Source organism: Cnephaeus nilssonii, assembly GCF_951640355.1.
Source record: "Cnephaeus nilssonii genome assembly, chromosome: 10".
Taxonomy (NCBI): Eukaryota; Metazoa; Chordata; class Mammalia; order Chiroptera; family Vespertilionidae; genus Cnephaeus; species Cnephaeus nilssonii.
The window spans coordinates 61,986,112-62,004,944 of record NC_137081.1 but is presented as its reverse complement, the minus strand read 5'-3'; the positions used below and the strand labels follow the sequence as shown (position 1 = coordinate 62,004,944).

At 42.4% G+C, this 18,833-nt stretch overlaps 1 pseudogene across 1 annotated transcript; it reads left to right on the top strand.

Annotated features, from left to right (window-relative positions):
* The first annotated feature begins 16,085 nt into the window (after nt 1–16,085).
* Nucleotides 16,086–16,535, top strand: LOC307106082 (large ribosomal subunit protein uL14-like; annotated as a pseudogene). Its single transcript has one exon. The product of its transcript is annotated as a large ribosomal subunit protein uL14-like (transcript).
* The last annotated feature ends 2,298 nt before the right edge of the window (nt 16,536–18,833 follow it).

Genomic DNA, 18,833 nt, shown 5'->3' with positions numbered 1-18,833 from the left:
CTAATCACTAACAAGTTAGAACCATTTTCACTTTCGGTTTCAAAAACAGGGTTGTTTCGCCAGGCCGAGTGGCCCAGTGGTTGGACCATTTACCTGTGAGCAGGGAGCGCAAGGTTCGGTTCCGGTGCGGGCAATGCCAGGGTTCCGGGCTTGGTCCCCAGGGTGGGGCGTGCAGGAGGCAGCCGATTAATGATTCTCTCCCATCATTGATGTTTCTATCTTTCCCTTTCCCTTCCTCTCTGAAAGTCAATAAAAATACATTTAAAAAACAAAACAACAGCACATGGTTGTTTTGCCCTGGCCGAGTTGGTTGTAGGCACATGGAAAGGTCCTGGGTTGATTCCAGGTCAGGCACTTACCTAGGTTGCAGGTCCCATCCCTGATGGGGTGCACCTGGAAGGCAACCATCCATGTTTCTCTCTCCCCCTTCCCCTCTCTCTGAAAATCAATGACTAGGTCCTAGGGTAAGGATAAACACACACACACACACACACACACACACACACACACACACACGGTTGTTTTGTTTTGAAGAAATCTTTCACAAAAGTATTGTATATTACTAGACGTATTGTTCAAATAGTGGATTGACACACCAAGAAGTCAAAGTGGGAGTCTCTCTTCAGCTTGAAACTTCCATTGTAATTTATTGGTCATTATAACCCTAATCTACAAGTTTTTACAGGCACAAGATCAACTTTTCTGTGTCTTTCGTAATGTCCTCTTGCCCCTGGAGTTGGGAAAGCTGTGGCATTCAGATGGTTTCTATGTCCCTTGAAAGTTTTCTTTTATTTTAATCTTTTGTTTTGCTGTGAAGCCTGTAAATAAATACTTCACTAGGTGTGATCTTTTGCTTAGAAAATAAAAACATCTGACTTGTTTCAAGAACTTCAGTATTTCTTAATCCTACACACAGAACCACCCCACAGCTGCCCTTGCTCATAAATAGAGGACAGGAGGGACATGTATCAAAATGATTTCCAGGCATAAATTCTAGTTTATAATGCCACATAATCATATACAATACATGATAGGTGGTCTATGAAATCAGATTAACAAAAGTCAAATTCCTTCATGTCAAGAATATTGATGGGACTCAGTTTAAAGTGGTTTTTCTCAGTGAAAAAAATTTTTAAGTGATGTGTGGTAAGGACTTTTGTGCTCATCAGTTCAGTTAGGAAATATAAAAACTCCATCTGTTCAACTTGATCATTTCTTCCATTCTACCTCCCAATTTCGGAGAGCATGAACTCAGGAGGTTATCTAGTTCAACCTAGTTTCTTCTTCTGTCTTACTTATATTTTTAATATTTTTAATTTTTTTATTTATTGATTTTAGAGAAAGAGAAACAATGATTTGTTGTTCCGCTTATATATGCATTCATTGATTGATTCTTGTATGTATCCTGACCAGGGATCAAATCTGTAACCTTGTCATATTGGGACAACACTCTACCCAACTGGCCTATCTGGCCAGGGCCTTATTTTTATTTTTATTTTTTTATAAGAAGATTGTCATCCCATGCACTGAAAGGTTGCCAGTTCAATTTCCAGTCAGGGCACACACCCAGGTTATGTTTTTGTCAGTTTAATTTTCAGACCCTGTCAGGACCCTAAGGAGGTAGAAGAAAACTTTTTTCCTACCCTACACTGTATTATTCTGCTTCCTAATATAAAAATCATTATGTAGGGAATATCTATCACACTCAATATTATGTTGCACATGAAATACCCTGGACATCTCATGTAAATCTACACTGCCATGGTATGAAATGTACATATGCTACACATATCTTCCCCACCAGATGGCAATGAGCTCCTTCTAGACGCCCCTATAAATTCACACACACACACACACACACACACACACACACACACACACATGCTTCATACAGTACAACGTATGCTATGAAGAGATGGCATACCAGTAGTAGCAAAACACAAAAGAAAGAGTAGTCCCCTCTCTCTCAGGAGGTCATGGAGTTTTCTCCACAGAAAAGTAGCGAATGAGTTGACTCTTAGAGTTAGGGGAGGTGGACTGAAACAAAAGTTTGGGTGAAAAAGCCCAGAAGCATAAAACAACTTGGTAGGAATTAAGAGTTTGGTGGGTGTGCAACCCATGAGAAAATAACCTGATAGTCATTATACTATTGCTCTTTTTTTTTTTTTCCAGAAAAGGTCTTGGATACCAGGCTTATGCTGCTGTTGCCAAAATTTTGATGATCTGGTTTGCAGTTCATTCCTGGGCAAGTCGGAAAATTTATAATGTGCCCAGCATTCTGCAAGATCCTAGGGAATACAAAGAAATTATGGAACCTAATTCTAGTTTTCAAGAGGTTTGCAAATGGAATATATAAAAGTAAAAGAATGTTGCTAAAGTTATCAGTCTTAAATGTTCCCACACCCAAAAACAAATGGCAATTATGTGATGTGATGGAGGTGCTCACTAACACTGTGGTGGTAATCTTTTTGCAATCTATAAGTGTATGAAATCAACAAGTTGTATACCTTAAACTTATACAGTGTTATGTCAATTATATCTCAATAAAGCTGGAAAAAAATAAAACAGTAGACAACAGATTTTTTCTAAAAGTAAAGGAAAATAAGTTCCCCATCCCTTGCTCTCTATCAGGCAAGCAGTACTATATAGTTTAAGAGCGTGGTTTTGCTATCAGATGTGGATCTGAATTCCCATTTCACGTTACCCAAGTTTCCCAGCATCAGTTTTCTCACCTGTAAAATGGCGCTGTTGTGAATGATACTGATATATGTCGAGGGCTAAGCACCCATGGTAAGTGCTCAACAAATGGTAGTTGTTACTTATACATTGAGACTTTTTTTCTCTCATACATTTCTTCTGCTTTGTCTTCCTACCCAGGGAAGTACTTTGACCACAAAGACTATTTTTTGTTTATTTTGTGTCACCTACAGTTACTAATAAAGTGGCTATCCCTGGTACAGGCTACATACTTATTCTAAGAAGTGGTTAGATACAAGCCTAGGAGTCAAATACTCCGGGCCCAATGTATACATTTTCATATTAGTGTGTATAAATAAGTTTGCATAAGTGAATAAAATATTGTGAGATATATCGAACATTTAGAAATAGAAGTCATCCAAGTAAAATAATAAAAATAAATTTAAAAGATAAGGTATGTTATCTTCTTGAATCATGCCTGAACCACTGATTTATCATATAAACATAATTGGTTGGTCAGAAAATTCTGTCTTGTTAGAGTATTTAGAGAATAACGCCACTGTCTTTGACAGTGCTGGGAAAGAGACAAGTGTTTTGTTCATGAACTAGAAGCTCAAAAAAAAAAAATTGATGCTTAGTATCCAAGCCTATAAGATATCAGGCACTAAACCTCAATATTATATTAAGGAAATTATTTTAAGGCAATCTGAGAATATTACTGTTGTTTTCCTGCTTTGCTTGTATTCTGTTTGAAGAGGTAGAATAGCAGTAGCAGTAAAACACAAAGAGTAGTCCTCTCTCTCTCTCTCTCTCTCTCTCTCTCTCTCTCTCTCAGGAAGTCAGGGAGGGTTTTCCCCACAGAAGAGGTAAAGTTAGAGGAGGTGGATTGAAACAAAAGTGAAAGCGAATGGAATGCTGCTCTGGCAGAGAGGTCTCTTAGATAAGTAATGATAAGATAAACCCAATAGTATGGCTTGAACTTAAATCACAGGAGAGAAAAAGCTCAAAGGACCTTGAGAGTCTTTTCTCGGAATGCTTAAAGAGAATGTGGCCTTGGGATATTGGGGAAAAATCAAAATAGTAAATTCTCACTGTGTTATCACCCAAAATCCCAAATGAGAAAGAATCAAGCTAAGCATCCAAATAAATCAGTGTAACTCCCGGGAGCTCAGCTGTTACGAGAACATGCATAAACATACTGAAAACAGCTCAAGGAATCTTAGAAGAAATTTATTTTGCTTGACTACTTTTGTTTTTTATTTGAAAATTTGTGATTTGTCTTTGCCCGAAGGGCTGTTTGAGGAGTTCTAGGGATTGCCAAGAAGAAAGAGTTGGGCTGGTGCTTGAATTGTAAGTATTTCCCCGGTTTGACGAGGTCTCTACAAGAGGAGTCAAATCACTGCACCAAGGACGTTCCCTGATCTCAGAGTATTAAAAACATATCAGGCAAAAAAGCTCAACTTTTTGTTCGAAGTTAACTTTGTTTTCTCTTGGTCTTAGGGAACCTAGTTCTACGTGGGGACATAATTTCTACTAAGATATATCTCAGTATAGTATGTAATTCTGTTGATGTCCATTGCACCATGTGCCACGGTTACAAGAAAGAGAAAATGTGTCTGTGGAGAAAGGACATCTTGTAAACCAGTACTTCTCAAATCCAGATGAATCAGCTGGGGATTGTGTTAACATGCAGATCCTGATTCTATAGGTTTAGGATGGAGCTCCTCCTTCGCTCAACTGTAAGCCTCAAGGCTATAGACTGACCAGTTCACTAACATAGCAGAGTGGCCAGAAATGGCCATTCCAATGGTCGGGTACTGTGTACTGCATAGCTCTGTCTGTCCTGGATCAGTCAGGGGATATGCGGCCCTCTTCCTGTTTGCCAGTGTGGTAGGTGTGTCCCTGGATGGAAGACAAGACATTTGTAGGTGTCCTCGGTAGAAAGAGCAACAGTGCTTCCTGTCTTCCACGCCATCTCCGACTGAGAACAATGGTCCCTTGTCTGCAGCTAGGCTACCATTACAGCAACTCTGAAATGGAAAGGGAGGAATAAACCATGAGGGTGAATAGGGTCAAAATGATGTAAAAAGGTAGAAAGAGGAAACAGAGAGAAGCCAGAATAAAAAAAAAGAAGAAGAAGAAAAAGAAGAACAAAACGAAAAGGAATATTCTTTTCTCTTTCATTAAGTATTCATTTCAGTTTATTTTAAATAGTTTGCCCTGGGTACAATGTAACAAGATAGAATGATCTCATACGGCAGTGCTCATTTTAATAACATAATATCTGCATGGGGCAGTTTGATGATATTGGATACATCAAGCCAAGGGTAATTTGTCTCTCTCAGTGCCTCAACTCCTCCAGAGAAATTATAAATAAAAACAAGACTCATTCCCAATAAAAATAAAACAGGAAAAGTGTCCTTCAGATCTTATTACTTAGTGACTTTATGAATTGGACTGGAAACATTATTGGCTTTGGGGAGGATGATCTCAGCTGTTTTTCAACCATTTGAAGAATAAAAACTCTAATTTTGGTACCAATACTCAAAGCAAAGTTGTCTCAGGTGGGTGAACAACGGCTGGTAGGTTGGCTTGGCTTGGATATTGCAACACCTTAAAATGACCAGGACAGCCAGGTTAAGTCTGGTCTGACCCTTACGAACTTGGGCATATGTAATGGGGTCTGGCACATAATGGATGCACACACAAATGTGAGTTCTGATCATACTTCCCTTTAACTTTCTGAAGCTCAGTTTATGAGTCTCCTCAAATATAAAATGAAGATAATAATGTTTAATAATGATAAGGTATTTTGTGAGCATTAAATGAGCTAATGTACTATGCTTTTTGAATAGTAAATTCAAAGTAAAATAATATTATTGGAATATTGTCTTCTGGAGTTGAGTTTTGGGAGTGTTTTGAAACAGGAGAAAATAACTAGATAATTTAAATAAAAGTTAAAATCTCATGGCATCACCAAAGCAATTGCATATAACCGTTACCATCATAACTAGCTAGTTGATATTAATAATAGGAAGAAGGCAAAGGGGAGACCAGACATCATAAGCATAGTCATCTGGGCAACTTCACCAGGAAGCTGTAACCTCACACTCCCCAGGGACCCACCGGTCCATTCCCTGCAATCACTGGGGAGACGGATCAAAGAAAGAGGGAAAGTTGGGATGCTGTAGGGAAGGTGCTTGCTTGTCAGTGTAACCTGGGAACAAAGATCAGGGGCTAGGGGGCAGAGCCATGCCAGCATGTGAAATCCGGAAGGCTATATTGGTTAAGCTCTGAGTTATAACCCCAAGACAAAGAGTTCTCACTCTCTTGTTCACCTTGCTCTGTTCCTGCTTCCCTGCACTCGTTTGCTTTCTCTGTGACACCTGCTAGCCCGCCATGTGACACACAATGCACTGCAGCTGGGAGCACAAGCTAAGCTAGCTGCCAGAATGCTAGACTGGACCGTGCTTTACTATGGAGTGAAGACTCTGGGAAGTGGCTTTGATCTCGGTCCTGCTGAAGACACAGCTGGACTTTTCTTTTTTTTTTAATATTTTTATTGATTTCAGAGAGGAAGGGAAAGGGAGAGAGAGAGAGAGAGAGAGAGAAGAGAGAGAGAGAGAGAGAGAGAGAGAGAGAGAGAACCATTGATCAGCCGCCTTCTGCATGCCCCCACTGGGGATCAAGCCCACAACCTGGGCATGTGCCCCGACCAGGAATCGAACCGTGACCTCCTGGCTCATAGATTGATGCTCAACCACTGAGCCACGCCAGCCGTGCCAGCTGGATTTTTTTCCACGGTGAGACAGAGGGAGATGGGACATGGGAAGGGAACTCCCTTAATGTTACATCATCAACAAAGCTTCCCGAGAAACCTCATCCTCCCGTGGGGGCCTGAGGAAATTCTTGTTCTTGCAGCATCGCAAGAGCTCCACTTCCACCAGAAACAGGTGGGGACCCAGAAGGCACCCTCCCCCATAGCATAACCACACTGATGTGCACTGTATAACGCCCCTGGTGTTCCCTGGAATTGTGCAATGCACTCTAGGGAGGGTTTTTGGACTGCCAAGACTTGCTACATTGTTAGTCTAGAATTGGATAGAATAAGTAAGAATAAGTCAGCCAAATAATAAGTCCAAGATTCATTCATATTCTCTCTCTCTCTCTCTCTCTTTTCCCTCTTTCTCTCTCCTAACTACGTTTGTCATATTATTTCATGAACTTTACATAAAAGGGACAGGTAATTGTTCATTTCTGTCATCTATTCGCCATCATACTGCCCTGAAGTTACCCCAAGGAGTAATGCAATTTTCCCTGCTCTTCATAGACCTCCCTTCTGTGGCCACTAACATGTTCTGCTCTCCTCCTAGGGACAATGTGACCACATGGCCCAGGTCTCTTGAGACTCCATTTCAAATATTCTACCCAGTTTTATTCATGTGTCCCAGCCAGGTCTCTTTCCCTCCACACCCTCTTGCATTAAAGTTCATAGTTGATGGTTTCATTTCCACAGGTCTTTTCATGATGGCCAATTTACATCTGGAATTTACCCTGCTAATGACTCCCTTGTCCTTTTATGCTACACACCCCTGCAAGATTATTCTTACAAAAGTGCCACATTCATCAACTCATTTCACACCTTAACCACTCACAAATGACATCTAAGATTATCTACAGCCCAAAGTCCAGACTGCAAGGCCTACCCTTCCCATGGTCCCAATCCCAAACTGTTTCCACAACAGGCTGGCTACAGCTTGTCTTTTGAAATTTATTATACAGAATCCCCTTGTTTGTATCCAGCTAAAGTAGTCAGCTATCCCACTCCAGAATAGTCTATTTACTTATTTATTTGTTTGTTTATTTATTGTTTAAAGTATTACATGTCTCCCTTTCCCCCCAATTAATCCCCTCTGGCCACCCCCACCCCCAAGGGCAAGCCCCCACTGCCCCAGTGTCTGTGTCCATTGGTCTTGCTAATATGCATACATACAAGTCCTTTGGTTGATCTCTAATCTACCCCCTCCCCTGCCTTCTCCCCGAGGTTGGAGGGTCTGTTCAGTGCCACCTTGTCTCTGGATCCATTTTTGTTCATCAGTTTATGTCGATCATTATATCCCACATATGAGTGAGGTCATGTGATATTTATCTTTCTCCGACAGGCTGATTTCACTTAGCATAATGCTCTCCAGTTCTATCCATGCTGTTGCAAATGGTAAAAGTTCCTTCTTTTTTATAGCAACACTAAAGGCCCGATGCATGAAAATTCGTGCAAGAGTAGGCCTTCCTTCCCCTGACTGCCGACAGCGGCTTCCCCTCCTCTGGCCGCCAACAGGCACCCGGGACCCGGGCTGGCTTCCCTCCAGCCCTGGCTTCATCAGGAAGGATGTCCAGAATGACATCTGGAAGACAACTGGTCTAATTAGCATATTACCCTTTTATTATTATAGCCTAGAGGCCCAGTGCATGAAATTCGTGCACAGGGGCAGGGTCCCCTCAGCCCAGCCTGCACCCTCTCCAATCCGGGACCCCTTGGAAGATGTCCGACTGCCAGGGATCGGTCCTAAACTGGCAGTTGGACATCCCTCTCACAATCCAGGACTGCTGGCTCCTAACTGCTCACCTGCCTGCCTGCCTGATTGCCCCTAACTGGCCCCCCTGCCAGCCTGATCACCCCTAACCACCTCTGTCTGCTGACCTGATCGCCCCTAACTGCCCCCCGCTGCTGACCTGGTCACCAACAACTGCCCCCCTGCTGGCCTGGTTGCCCCCAACTACCCCCCCCCCCCGCTGGCCTGGTCGCCCCCAACTGCCCCCCCTGCCAGCTTGGTTGCCCCTCACAGTCCCCCCTGCCAGCCTGGTTGCCAACAACTGCCCCCCCCTGCTGGCCTGGTCACCCCTCATGGCCCCCTTCTGCCAGCCTGGTCACCCCTCACTGCCCCCCCTGCTGGCCTGGTCACCCCACGCAGCCTGCTGCTCAGTCATTTGGTTGTCCCTCACTAACCCCCCTGCCAGCCTGGTCACCCCATGCAGCCTGTTCAGTCATCCGTTCGGTTGTTTCGGATGTGATGGCCCCTGGCTCTTTATATATATAGATAGTATTCCATTGTGCAGAATAGTCTTATCAACAAACTGGGCTCCTTCTCACCCTCATCATTTTCCTTTTCTGAGATGTTTTTCCTCTCCTTGCTATTATTTTCCTCCTATAGTTGTACAAGTGAACTTCCAACAAATACATATTGTGCTTTAAATGCAGTGGTGAAATCTAAAATATGAGCTGATCAGTACGGACACTGAATCATCAGGGAGGCTCTAGTCAAGAGTGCTGGAGGGGTGTCCTAGAGAATCCTGGGCCAGGCATTAATCCTACTATAACTGGATCCTGGGAGGGTGGTGGTGGGGTGTGTGGGGAGGGGAGGGGGAGGGGGGCGGGGGGAAGGGTGTTGGTGAGTGTTGGGAATTCCTGGTGGAGAAGCAGGTATGGCCAGGGCAGTAAAGGCACTGCAGTGGGTGTAGGGAAAGACTGCAACCAATTGGCACAAAAGTATGTCATTATATAATATGGGGTATGAACGCCCAGCGCATACTGGTGAACACCAGCATCAGGCTTTGCTGTTGCAGCTCCAGGCTCAACTTAAGCTCCTTGTCCAACAACCTCAGAAGCAGTGATCCTTCCCCACTCTGAATTATTTTAGCATGTTGTCCATACCACGTACTAGGCACATTTACAACCTTGCATTGCTAATTTTTTTGCAATACTATTGTGGAATCCATCCTAAGAAAATGGGAATCTTTTCCAAATCAAGAGTTGTATTGTTTCTTTGTCTCTCACTAAATGTCAAATGTAGTACCTTTCTTAGGCAGTCACTTATCCTATATTTATTCATGAATAAATGAATGAAAATTGATTGATTGAACAACTGGGAACTATATACATCATAATATAGTCATTTCAAATCATTTAAAGAGTGAAGGAATAACATACATCTTTGAAGTTCTGTTAAGAGCGAGGTACCCTCTTCCCAGAAATATCCACAGCTACACAAAATTGGGCATAAAATTTCAGGTATCGCACTTTTCTCCTAAGCCACTTATAGATTTCTAAAGAATTAACTTCAAAATCTTTGCATCTTACAGGTACATTTACTAATGACATGAAGGAAACATCACTTACGCAGCGAGAGTCCATGTTGCTTAAATTTACAGCCAGACTGACATTTCATCTGATGTGCACTCCAAGTTAAAGCTGGTTAATGATGACTATGAGCAGGCCTAGAACTTAAAGCTTTCAAAGCTTTACTTCTATCAGCACTCTTAATTTTATAAACAATGAAGCCCATCAATCCTATTCTTACCCAAATCTCCAGGTAAGCTTGAGTGTAGTAGAGCTTCTTGGGGGATCCAAACTTTTTGGTTTTAATTAATTACTATTTTTTTTTTAAGAGAGAGAGAGAAGAAGGTGAGAGAGAAAGAAAATAAAAAACATTGATGTGAGAGAGCAACATCGATTGACTGCTTCCTGCATGCACCCTGGCAGGGGATGGAACCCACAACCTAGTATGTGCCCTGACTGAGAATGGAACCCATGACCCTTCAATGTGTGGGGACAAAGCTCCAACCAAATGAGCCATACAGGCCAGGGCATCATGGGGGATCCAAACTTTTGTTTTTAATTCTTTATTTTTTAAATATATTTTTATTGATTTCAGAGAGGAAGGGAGAGGGAGAGAGAGATAGAAACATCAATGCTGAGAATCATTGATAGGCTGCCTCCAGCACATCCCCCACTAGGGATCCCGTTTGCAATCAGGGCATGTGTCCTTGGACGAAATCGAACCTGGGACCCTTCAGTCCACAGGCTGATGCTCTATCCACTGAGCCAAACCAGCTAGGGCAAATGCTTTATTATTTAAAGTATTACATATATCTCCCTTTTCCCCCATTGACCTCTCCCTGGCCACTCCCATCCCCCAGCACATGCCTTTACCCCCTGGTGTCTGTGTCCATTGGTTATGCTTATATACATGCATACAATTCCTTTGGTTGATCTCTTACCCTCCTCTCACCCTCCCCCTGCCTTCCCTCTTCCAAACATTTTTAATAAGGCCTTGTAGCATCTCTGTGAAGGACGAAGAGTTTACACCTCATCAAAGTCCCAAAGTGAACTACTAAAGATGAATGTTGATGTTACCTAGGTATTCCAGTGAGAGAGTTACTTTAGGAGAACTCACCCTTTTTCATCCCTGGGATCATAGTATCTCCTTGCCTGTATCTGGAAGGCAGAAGAGCAACAGGACCCATATGCTTGAGGTAGTGGTCCAGTCTCCTCCCGGGATGTTGTACTGCTGACTGAGGGCTTCACTTAAAGTGCACTCACCACTGGTTATATCATGGACGTCAAATAACAAATGCCAGTAACAGTCTGGAGTAGGAGCATCATTCCCTGGTTGAGCTATTCAACAAGTACCACAGGCCTAAATGTGAAGAGTGTGATTCATGTCTAACTGGGAGGGGTGGCATATAAAAATGCAAGATCAACTTTGTCTCAGACAGGACTTTGTTCATCAGGGAAAGCAACCTTCCTACGTAAACCAAAGAGCAGACATGAGGTATAAAATAGTGAGATCATCTTTATTAAGGCTCTGTGTGCAAGTGACTCCCACTGAGTTACGCGCCATGACTCAAAGAGATGGGACTTCCATCAACTCCCTGAGGCAGTTAACTAGGCTCCTTGTAATAAACTTCTTTCTGGAAGGGAGAAGAGAACTTGATTACAAGGGAAGCTCCTTGCGATGGTGGAGACATAAAAGTTGAGAAAAAAATGGCACTTTCTCATATTTCCTACTAACTTGCTTCACTTCTTAGAAAAGTAAATATCTTCTATGTGCTATTAATTTTTGGATTGATTTCTATTGTCTGAAACTTCTTGGAGCACACTACTATGACAAAGACATTAGAAATGGACATGTAGAGAATCCCAGAAGAAAATAATAAGGAAAAAGAGTTCAATAAATACTAACTTAAATTAGAGCTAAACTAGGCTTTTCTGGCCTAAGACCAAAATAATGTTACTGGGAGACACAAAAAAGTCAGTTTTCCAAGAAATCTTTGGAGAAATTGCATCAATTATCTGGAACATGTAGAAGAGAGGGTGTGCAATTGAGGAGTCGGTGACTCAGCGGCAGCTTTATTTTCATCTGCTTTGACAACTGTGATAACAAATGGAAGTTATCTCATGCAAGAAAAAAAGTTCATTCTCTACGTCATTCTATATAGCGTGGTGTCCTGCCTCCCGTGTGGCTAGATTCTTACTGAAAACACCAAGACGATAATGTGAGGTTCAGGAGACTCACGTGGTGCAGGGAAAGAGCCTTAGAAGCCATGTCCCTGGTCTCTTCTGCAGCTAATTTACAGTGTGGTCTCAAAACCAAGCTAACCAGAAGCAGGGAGTTGGGTGAGGAGGTTTGGATGGTGAGGAGGTTGGGGAAGCAAAGAATTCCTTGGCTCTCTTCTGCTGTTTCTTGACTAGTGACAACCTCTGTGTGTGAGTGAAAAGCAATGTATTTTGGTTATTGGACACAGAGCATAAGAGTATCAAGCCCAATGTTTAGCAATTATGTCCACTATCTCCACCAAATGGACACCTGGCCATTGTGGGAAGAATGGTTACCATAGCAATGAACGTGGTGCATTTTACACAGGCGTAGCCTTTAAATATAGGGGTGGGCAAAAGTAGAATGATGGGCTACAGATATATCGTTCAAAAAATTTTAGTGAGATGACTGAATAAACAAAATGCAGAACTTAGCAGAAATAAATTCTGACGCAAGCTACAATGTGGATAAGTCCTATTTGCATGTGAACCTTTGTATAACATTGTAAAATGGTGTGGACAAAACTAGTCACTGTCTTTACGAAGGCGTGCTATTTTCTGATTGATTGGAAAAGAGAAGTCAGATTTGTGTGTCTGGCAGTGAACTCCCTCTTATTATTTGGGAAGTGAGCCTAGTTATTTTATATGGGGATTCAAGAAAGAGGAGGCTCAGAAAGTTGAGAGAACTTATTCATTCGATGTCAAAGTAAAGAAAAGAGGAAGAGGAAAAGAGAGAAGAGGAAGGAGAAGAGAGGAAGAAAAGATTCCTGAGCTTGGCACGCTTCTTTGACGAAAAACTGCTCCCTTAAGCTTCCCCTGACACGCTTACATACCCACAACTTGGGACCCAAGATGGAAAAACAAGGTTGAAACCAAACTTTCCATTCTACTTTCCCCAAACCCCCTTATATTAGTCACTCTGGTGTTGCAAAATTCAAGAGTTCATCTAGTCCAACTGTCAGCCAGATGCTTGAATCCTCTCCACACAGTTGGTCCTTAAGTTGGGCTGACAGCTTACTTAGTTGATCTTTCAATCATTTTTTTCCTGTTGGGCCCATAGACTTTTACATAAAAACAACTCTCAGGGAAAAGAGAAAAATAAAAATAAAGAAGCACATTTTAGTTAAATGTTACATTCTCGATTATTAATTATTAGAGGCCTGGTGCACGAATTTGTGCACAGGTGGAATCCCTTGGCCTGGCTGTCTTGCCCAGTCCCGATCAGGGCCGATCGGGGCCAGCTGCAGGAAGGGACCACGGAGGTTGGCTGGCCGCAGGAGGTTGGCTGTGGGAGCGCACTGACCACCAGAGGACAACTCCTGCATTGAGCGTCTGTCCCCTAGTGGTCAGTGAACTTGATAGCGACTGGTTGACTGGTCATTTCGTCATTTGGTCACTTAGGCTTTTATATAGAGAGATATTTTAAAACAGTATTTAAATCCAGTTGGGCCCGGCCAGTGTTGCTCAGTGGTTGAACATGACCCATGAACAAAGAGGTCACCGGGTTTGATTCCCAGGCAAGGCCCATGCCCAGGTTTCAGGCTCACTTCCTAGTAGGGGGCATGCAGGAGACAGCCAATTGACGTTTCTCTCTCAGCGATGTTTCTATCGCTCCCTCTCCCTTCCTCTCTCTCTCTAAAAATCAATGAAAACATATTAAGTAAATAAATAAATAAATCCAATTGCAAAGTATTTTGTCCCCTCCCAAATATACAGGGTGGGGCAAAAGTAAGGTTATATTTGTTTTTATGGAAAATAATACAAAAATTAATAAATAGCAATACAAGAATTAATTGTTTCTGGTACTCCCAATTATAAACCTACTTTTGCCCCAACCTGTATTTGTGTGTATGTGTACATACTTAATTGTAGGGGAGAAACAAACTTTCCTCAACCCTCAAGGTTCTTCTGGCTGCTCTGATAATCAAAGAGACATGAGACAGATTAGCAAGAGAAAATAACCAAATGTAATATATACATGTGTATGGGAACCTACATACCATGAGAGAGTCAGAGACCCCACATGCACGAGAGGTTTACAGATACAAAGGGGGATTGAGGTATATAAGACCTCCTGGTTTGGGATGAGGTAAGGTGCCTTGGGAGCTTCAAAGGGTCAATTCAGGATGATAAGAACAAAGGCTTAGTAAATAAAAGTGTGCTCTGCCCTGTAGGTAGATTAAAAGAGGTTATTTCTCATAATAGCTTCAGTTTCTCTTGAGTGTGAGGCTAAAGCTGCCTTTGCTGAAAATAATTTGCATACCACTGAGGCACATCTTGGGGGTGACTCCTTCTGTTACCTGAAAGGGGACTTGACCCTGAGAGGGTCCAGTAGTGTATGGGTTCTTGACTTCCTGCAGGAAAAATTTCACAACACAAATCCAGGTGAATTTTAGAAGACATTAGTTAAAGCTGAGGAGAGTGAAATAAGGAAGGACTTAGGACAGTGGTCAGCAAACTCATTAGTCAACAGAGCCAAATATCAACAGTACAATTGAAATTTCTTTTGAGAGCCAAATTTTTTAAACTTAAACTTCTTCTAACGCCACTTCTTCAAAATAGATTCGCCCAGGCCGTGGTATTTTGTGGAAGAGCCACACTCAAGGGGACAAAGAGCCGCATGTGGCTCAAGAGCCGAAGTTTGCCGACCACGGGCTTAGGATAACAGGAGAGGTGGGTAGATGAGCCTAAAGTGGGCTGCTTAAGTCAGAGAAAGGGGTCCTGGGGACAAATTTGGAGGGTTTGCCTGGGACCAGCACCTACTGCCTATTGATGCCCTGGTTCAAGCCTTAGAGTTTGGAAAATGCATAGCTGTGAGGGAAGGAGAAGGAAAGGAGGAGAGGGAGCGGGAGAGGGAGAGGGGGGAGGGGAAGAGGAGGAGCTAAGGTATGCTGCTCTAAGGGAGAGCCTGAGCTGGGGCCTTTATTTTAGAGGTTTTGTGTTGTTATTTTTAAGTATGTTTCTTGATTGATTTTTTAGAGTTAGAAGAAGGGAGAGGGATAGAGAGATAGAAACATCGATAAGCTGCCTCTTGCATGCTCCCTACTGGGGATTGAGCCCACAACGTGTGCATGTGCCCTGACAGGTAATTGAACCAGTGACCTCTTGGTTCATGGGTTAATGCTAACCTCCAAGCAACACTGGCTGGGCTGTGTTTGAGGGTTTTAAAGGCTAGGCATTTAAGAGATATCTTAGAGGAGGATCCCAATAGAATATTGATCAGCTTTATGCCAAAGCTAATATGCCAAAATGAGGTTTATTCTCTTAACTTGTCTGTCCTTGGGTGTGGCTGGCAAATGGCACTAATTGGATTTCTGTTACGTCTCCCAGAGTAGGGTGATTTAAGCTATTTACTCTCTGGTTGGGGAGGAGATGTCAAAACCATTTACTCTTAAGTGTCCTTGGTTTAGGGAAGACAGTATTTACTAGATGGCTGCAGACTGCTGTTTAACTGTCTGTTACCCTATTCCATTTATCCTGGTTTACTGGCCTGTTTCAGTTATATAATTTCCTTTTAACATTTCTCTTTACAAACCTTTCTACAATTTTCACAAACCTTTTTACCCATTCAGAAATAGCCAGCTTTAGAACAACTCACTTTTTTCCCTTCAAAACATGTCTCCATTCCGCATATCTTTTACCAAAACCACACAATTTCTTTCTAATTAGTTAGAATTCTTAATTTTTAGAAAACTTGATTTTTTTTGTTTTATTTTTTCTTTTCAATGTAATAAATTTATTACAGCAGGGTTGAGAAAAGCATATATAGTTATCTCTGTTTCTTCATTCCTCTTTTTTTAAAATCTTTATTGCTGAAAGCATTACAGACGCCCCCCTTTTCTTCCCCATTGACCCCTTCTAGCCTGCACCCACTCTCCCTTCCCCCTGCCCCAGGCCTTCACCACATTATATTCTGTGTCCATGGATTAGGCATATATGCATACAAGTTCTTTGGAAACCTTGATTTTTTTTAATGACAACTGAAAAGTAAGTAATTAGCCTTTCCGGCGTCCAAGATGTCGAAGAGAGGACGTGGTGGGGCCTCCAGGGAGAAATTCCGGATTTCCCTGGGTCTTCCGGTAGGAGCCGTGATCAACTGTGCTGACAACACAGGAGCGAAAAATCTGTTTATTATCTCTGTGAGGGGATCAAGGGACAACTGACCAGACTTCCTGCTGTGGGTGTGGGTGACATGGTGATGGCCACAGTCAAAAAAGGCAAACCAGAGCTCAGTGAGGAGGTACATCCAGCAGTGGTAATTCGACAACGAAAGTCATACCTGAGGAAAGATGGCGTGTTTATTTTGGGGATAATGCGGGGGTCATAGTAAACAATAAAGGGGAGATGAAAGGTTCTGCCATCACAGGACCCGTTGCAAAGGAGTGTGCAGAATGGTGGCCCAGGACTGCATCCAATGCTGGCAGCATTGCATGATTCTCTGGTGTATTTGTAAAGGATAAACCCATCAAAAATCAGTGACATAAGTAAATAAATAAATATAAAAACTAAGTAATTAGCCCTGGCCGATTTGACTCACCTGAGGACTGAAAGGTCCCGGGTTCGATTCCGAGTTGTGGGCTCGATCCCCAGTGGGGGGCGTGCAGGAGGCAGCAGATCAATGATTCTCTCATCATTGATGTTTCTATCTCTCTCTCTCCCTTCCTCTCTGATTAAAAAATAATAGTAAAAAAATTAAAAAAAAAAAAAGTAACCACAAAGGCTGGTCTGAAATTTAAAAAAAAAAGTAAGTAATTAGCATCCTTTAGATTGGCAAGTGCATTTCAAAACTTCTAGAAACGCACTCACACTTTTAAAAGATATACTTCTAATAAAGTGTAAGGCATTTATTAACAGCTTCAAGTATATTTTCTATTAAAAAAATAATCGGTTAACTTCAGACTTGTCTAGCAATCAGTGTTTAACAGTTGAAATAAATTAAACTTATTTGCTTAGATAGCAAAGGTTTTGTCCTTTCAATAAGGATTACTTCCCAGAAACTTGCATCTTAAAAGATGGCCCAGATCAGATAAGAGTTCTTTAAAATCAGGTATTTGTATCTCAAGGTACAAGGAAAGAAATTCAAGCTGCCCCTAGTAGGCTATTGGTTTAATAAAGCCAATTATCTAAAAGCATTTTGAGCTGAACAGAGTAGGGCTGTAGGGAAGTAAAAGGATTTAGTGGGCTTTTATGTTCTGGAGCCACACCTCTGGCCCTATAAAGACTTTATTTGTAAAACAAGAACAGTTATTTTTAACACCTTAAGGATTAGCAAATGTTTGCAAGAGACTAACAAGGTCATTCACCCATTTTTGGAATGTTTCTTTCCATCTGGGTATATTTTTCTTTTTTTTCTTTTTAAATATATTTTATTGATTTTTTACAGAGAGGAAGGGAGAGGGATAGAGAGTTAGAAACATCAATGAGAGAGAAACATCGATCAGCTGCCTCCTGCACACTCCCCACTGGGGATGTGCCCGAAACCAAGGTACATGCCCTTGACCGGAATCGAACGTGGGACCTTTCAGTCCACAGTCTGACACTCTATCCACTGAGCCAAACCAGTTAGGGCGCCATCTGGGTATATTTTTCTTTCAGGATCTGTAGCAATGACAGAAACCTATTTTACAGGTAGCATATAGCTGAGGGTCGTTTCTGAGAACCATAACGGGTTTGCATGTATGGAAAAGACACAGATCTAATGAGGCCTCATCCTCCGTTCACTTTGCTTGCAAACAGCAAAACAGGTCTATCTGTAAGATAGTATTAAATTAATGGTCTTATTAACCAGCCAATCCTCTCCATTGTCTACTTTATAATGGGGCCAGGCTATGTTTTAAAAGAAGCTTGAGCCCAGCCAGCGTGGCTCAGTGGTTGAGCATTGACCTATGAACCAGGAGGTCATGGTTCGATTCCCAGTCAGGGCACATGCCTGGGTTGTGGACTCGATCCACAGTGTGGGGCTTACAGGAGGCAACCTCTCAATGATTCTTTCTCATCATTGATGTTTCTCTCTCTCTCTTCCTCTCTCGCTAAAATCAGTAAAAACATGCTTAAAAATAAATGAAGTTTGAAGGACTCGGTCAAATTTCTCCCACTTGAAGAATATGCATCCCAAAAGGGTACCTTGAGGAACTGTGAACTGGTTCCCCATCTATGGAGAGACAGGTAAATTCTGAGCCAAGAATTACAGGTGCTCTGCTAGTCTGGGCTGTTTTGCAAGCACCTGCTGCCGTAATCCTGCAGGCACCTGGTGCCCCAAAAAATATAGCCCCTTTAAGCGAGGCGTCCCTCTCTAGATGACCTCTGGCCTTAGCCAGCCTTACTGGGGATCCCCCTTTATCATGTCTGTCTACACGAGGGGTGCCTAGTACCTTTGTTGCCTCAAATGGAGAAGCCTCATCCTGGTCTCCAGTAGTTGGGGTAGTTGCCTGTTGCCCTATCTTTCATGTTTCCAAAAGCCCTGGTCCTTTAGGAGGAGAGAGAGAGAGAGAGAGAGAGAGAGAGAGAGAGAGAGAGAGAGAGATCGTCCTTCCAAGGGAAGGGAAAGTCCCTGTTAAGTTATCCATGAGGGTCTCATAGAAGTTGGTTTCAGGGACTGAAGGGAATATACAGAAAAGGTGTTTTAAAAGACAGGACACACAGGGTTCAGAGAAGATTCCTAATGACCTGTGTTAGCCGGGCCAGCCAGAGGCAGCACCTCAGGCCCTGAGGGCAAATCCAGTCGGCCTTCTCTAGGAAGAGTGGAAACTGCCTGGTGTCCCTT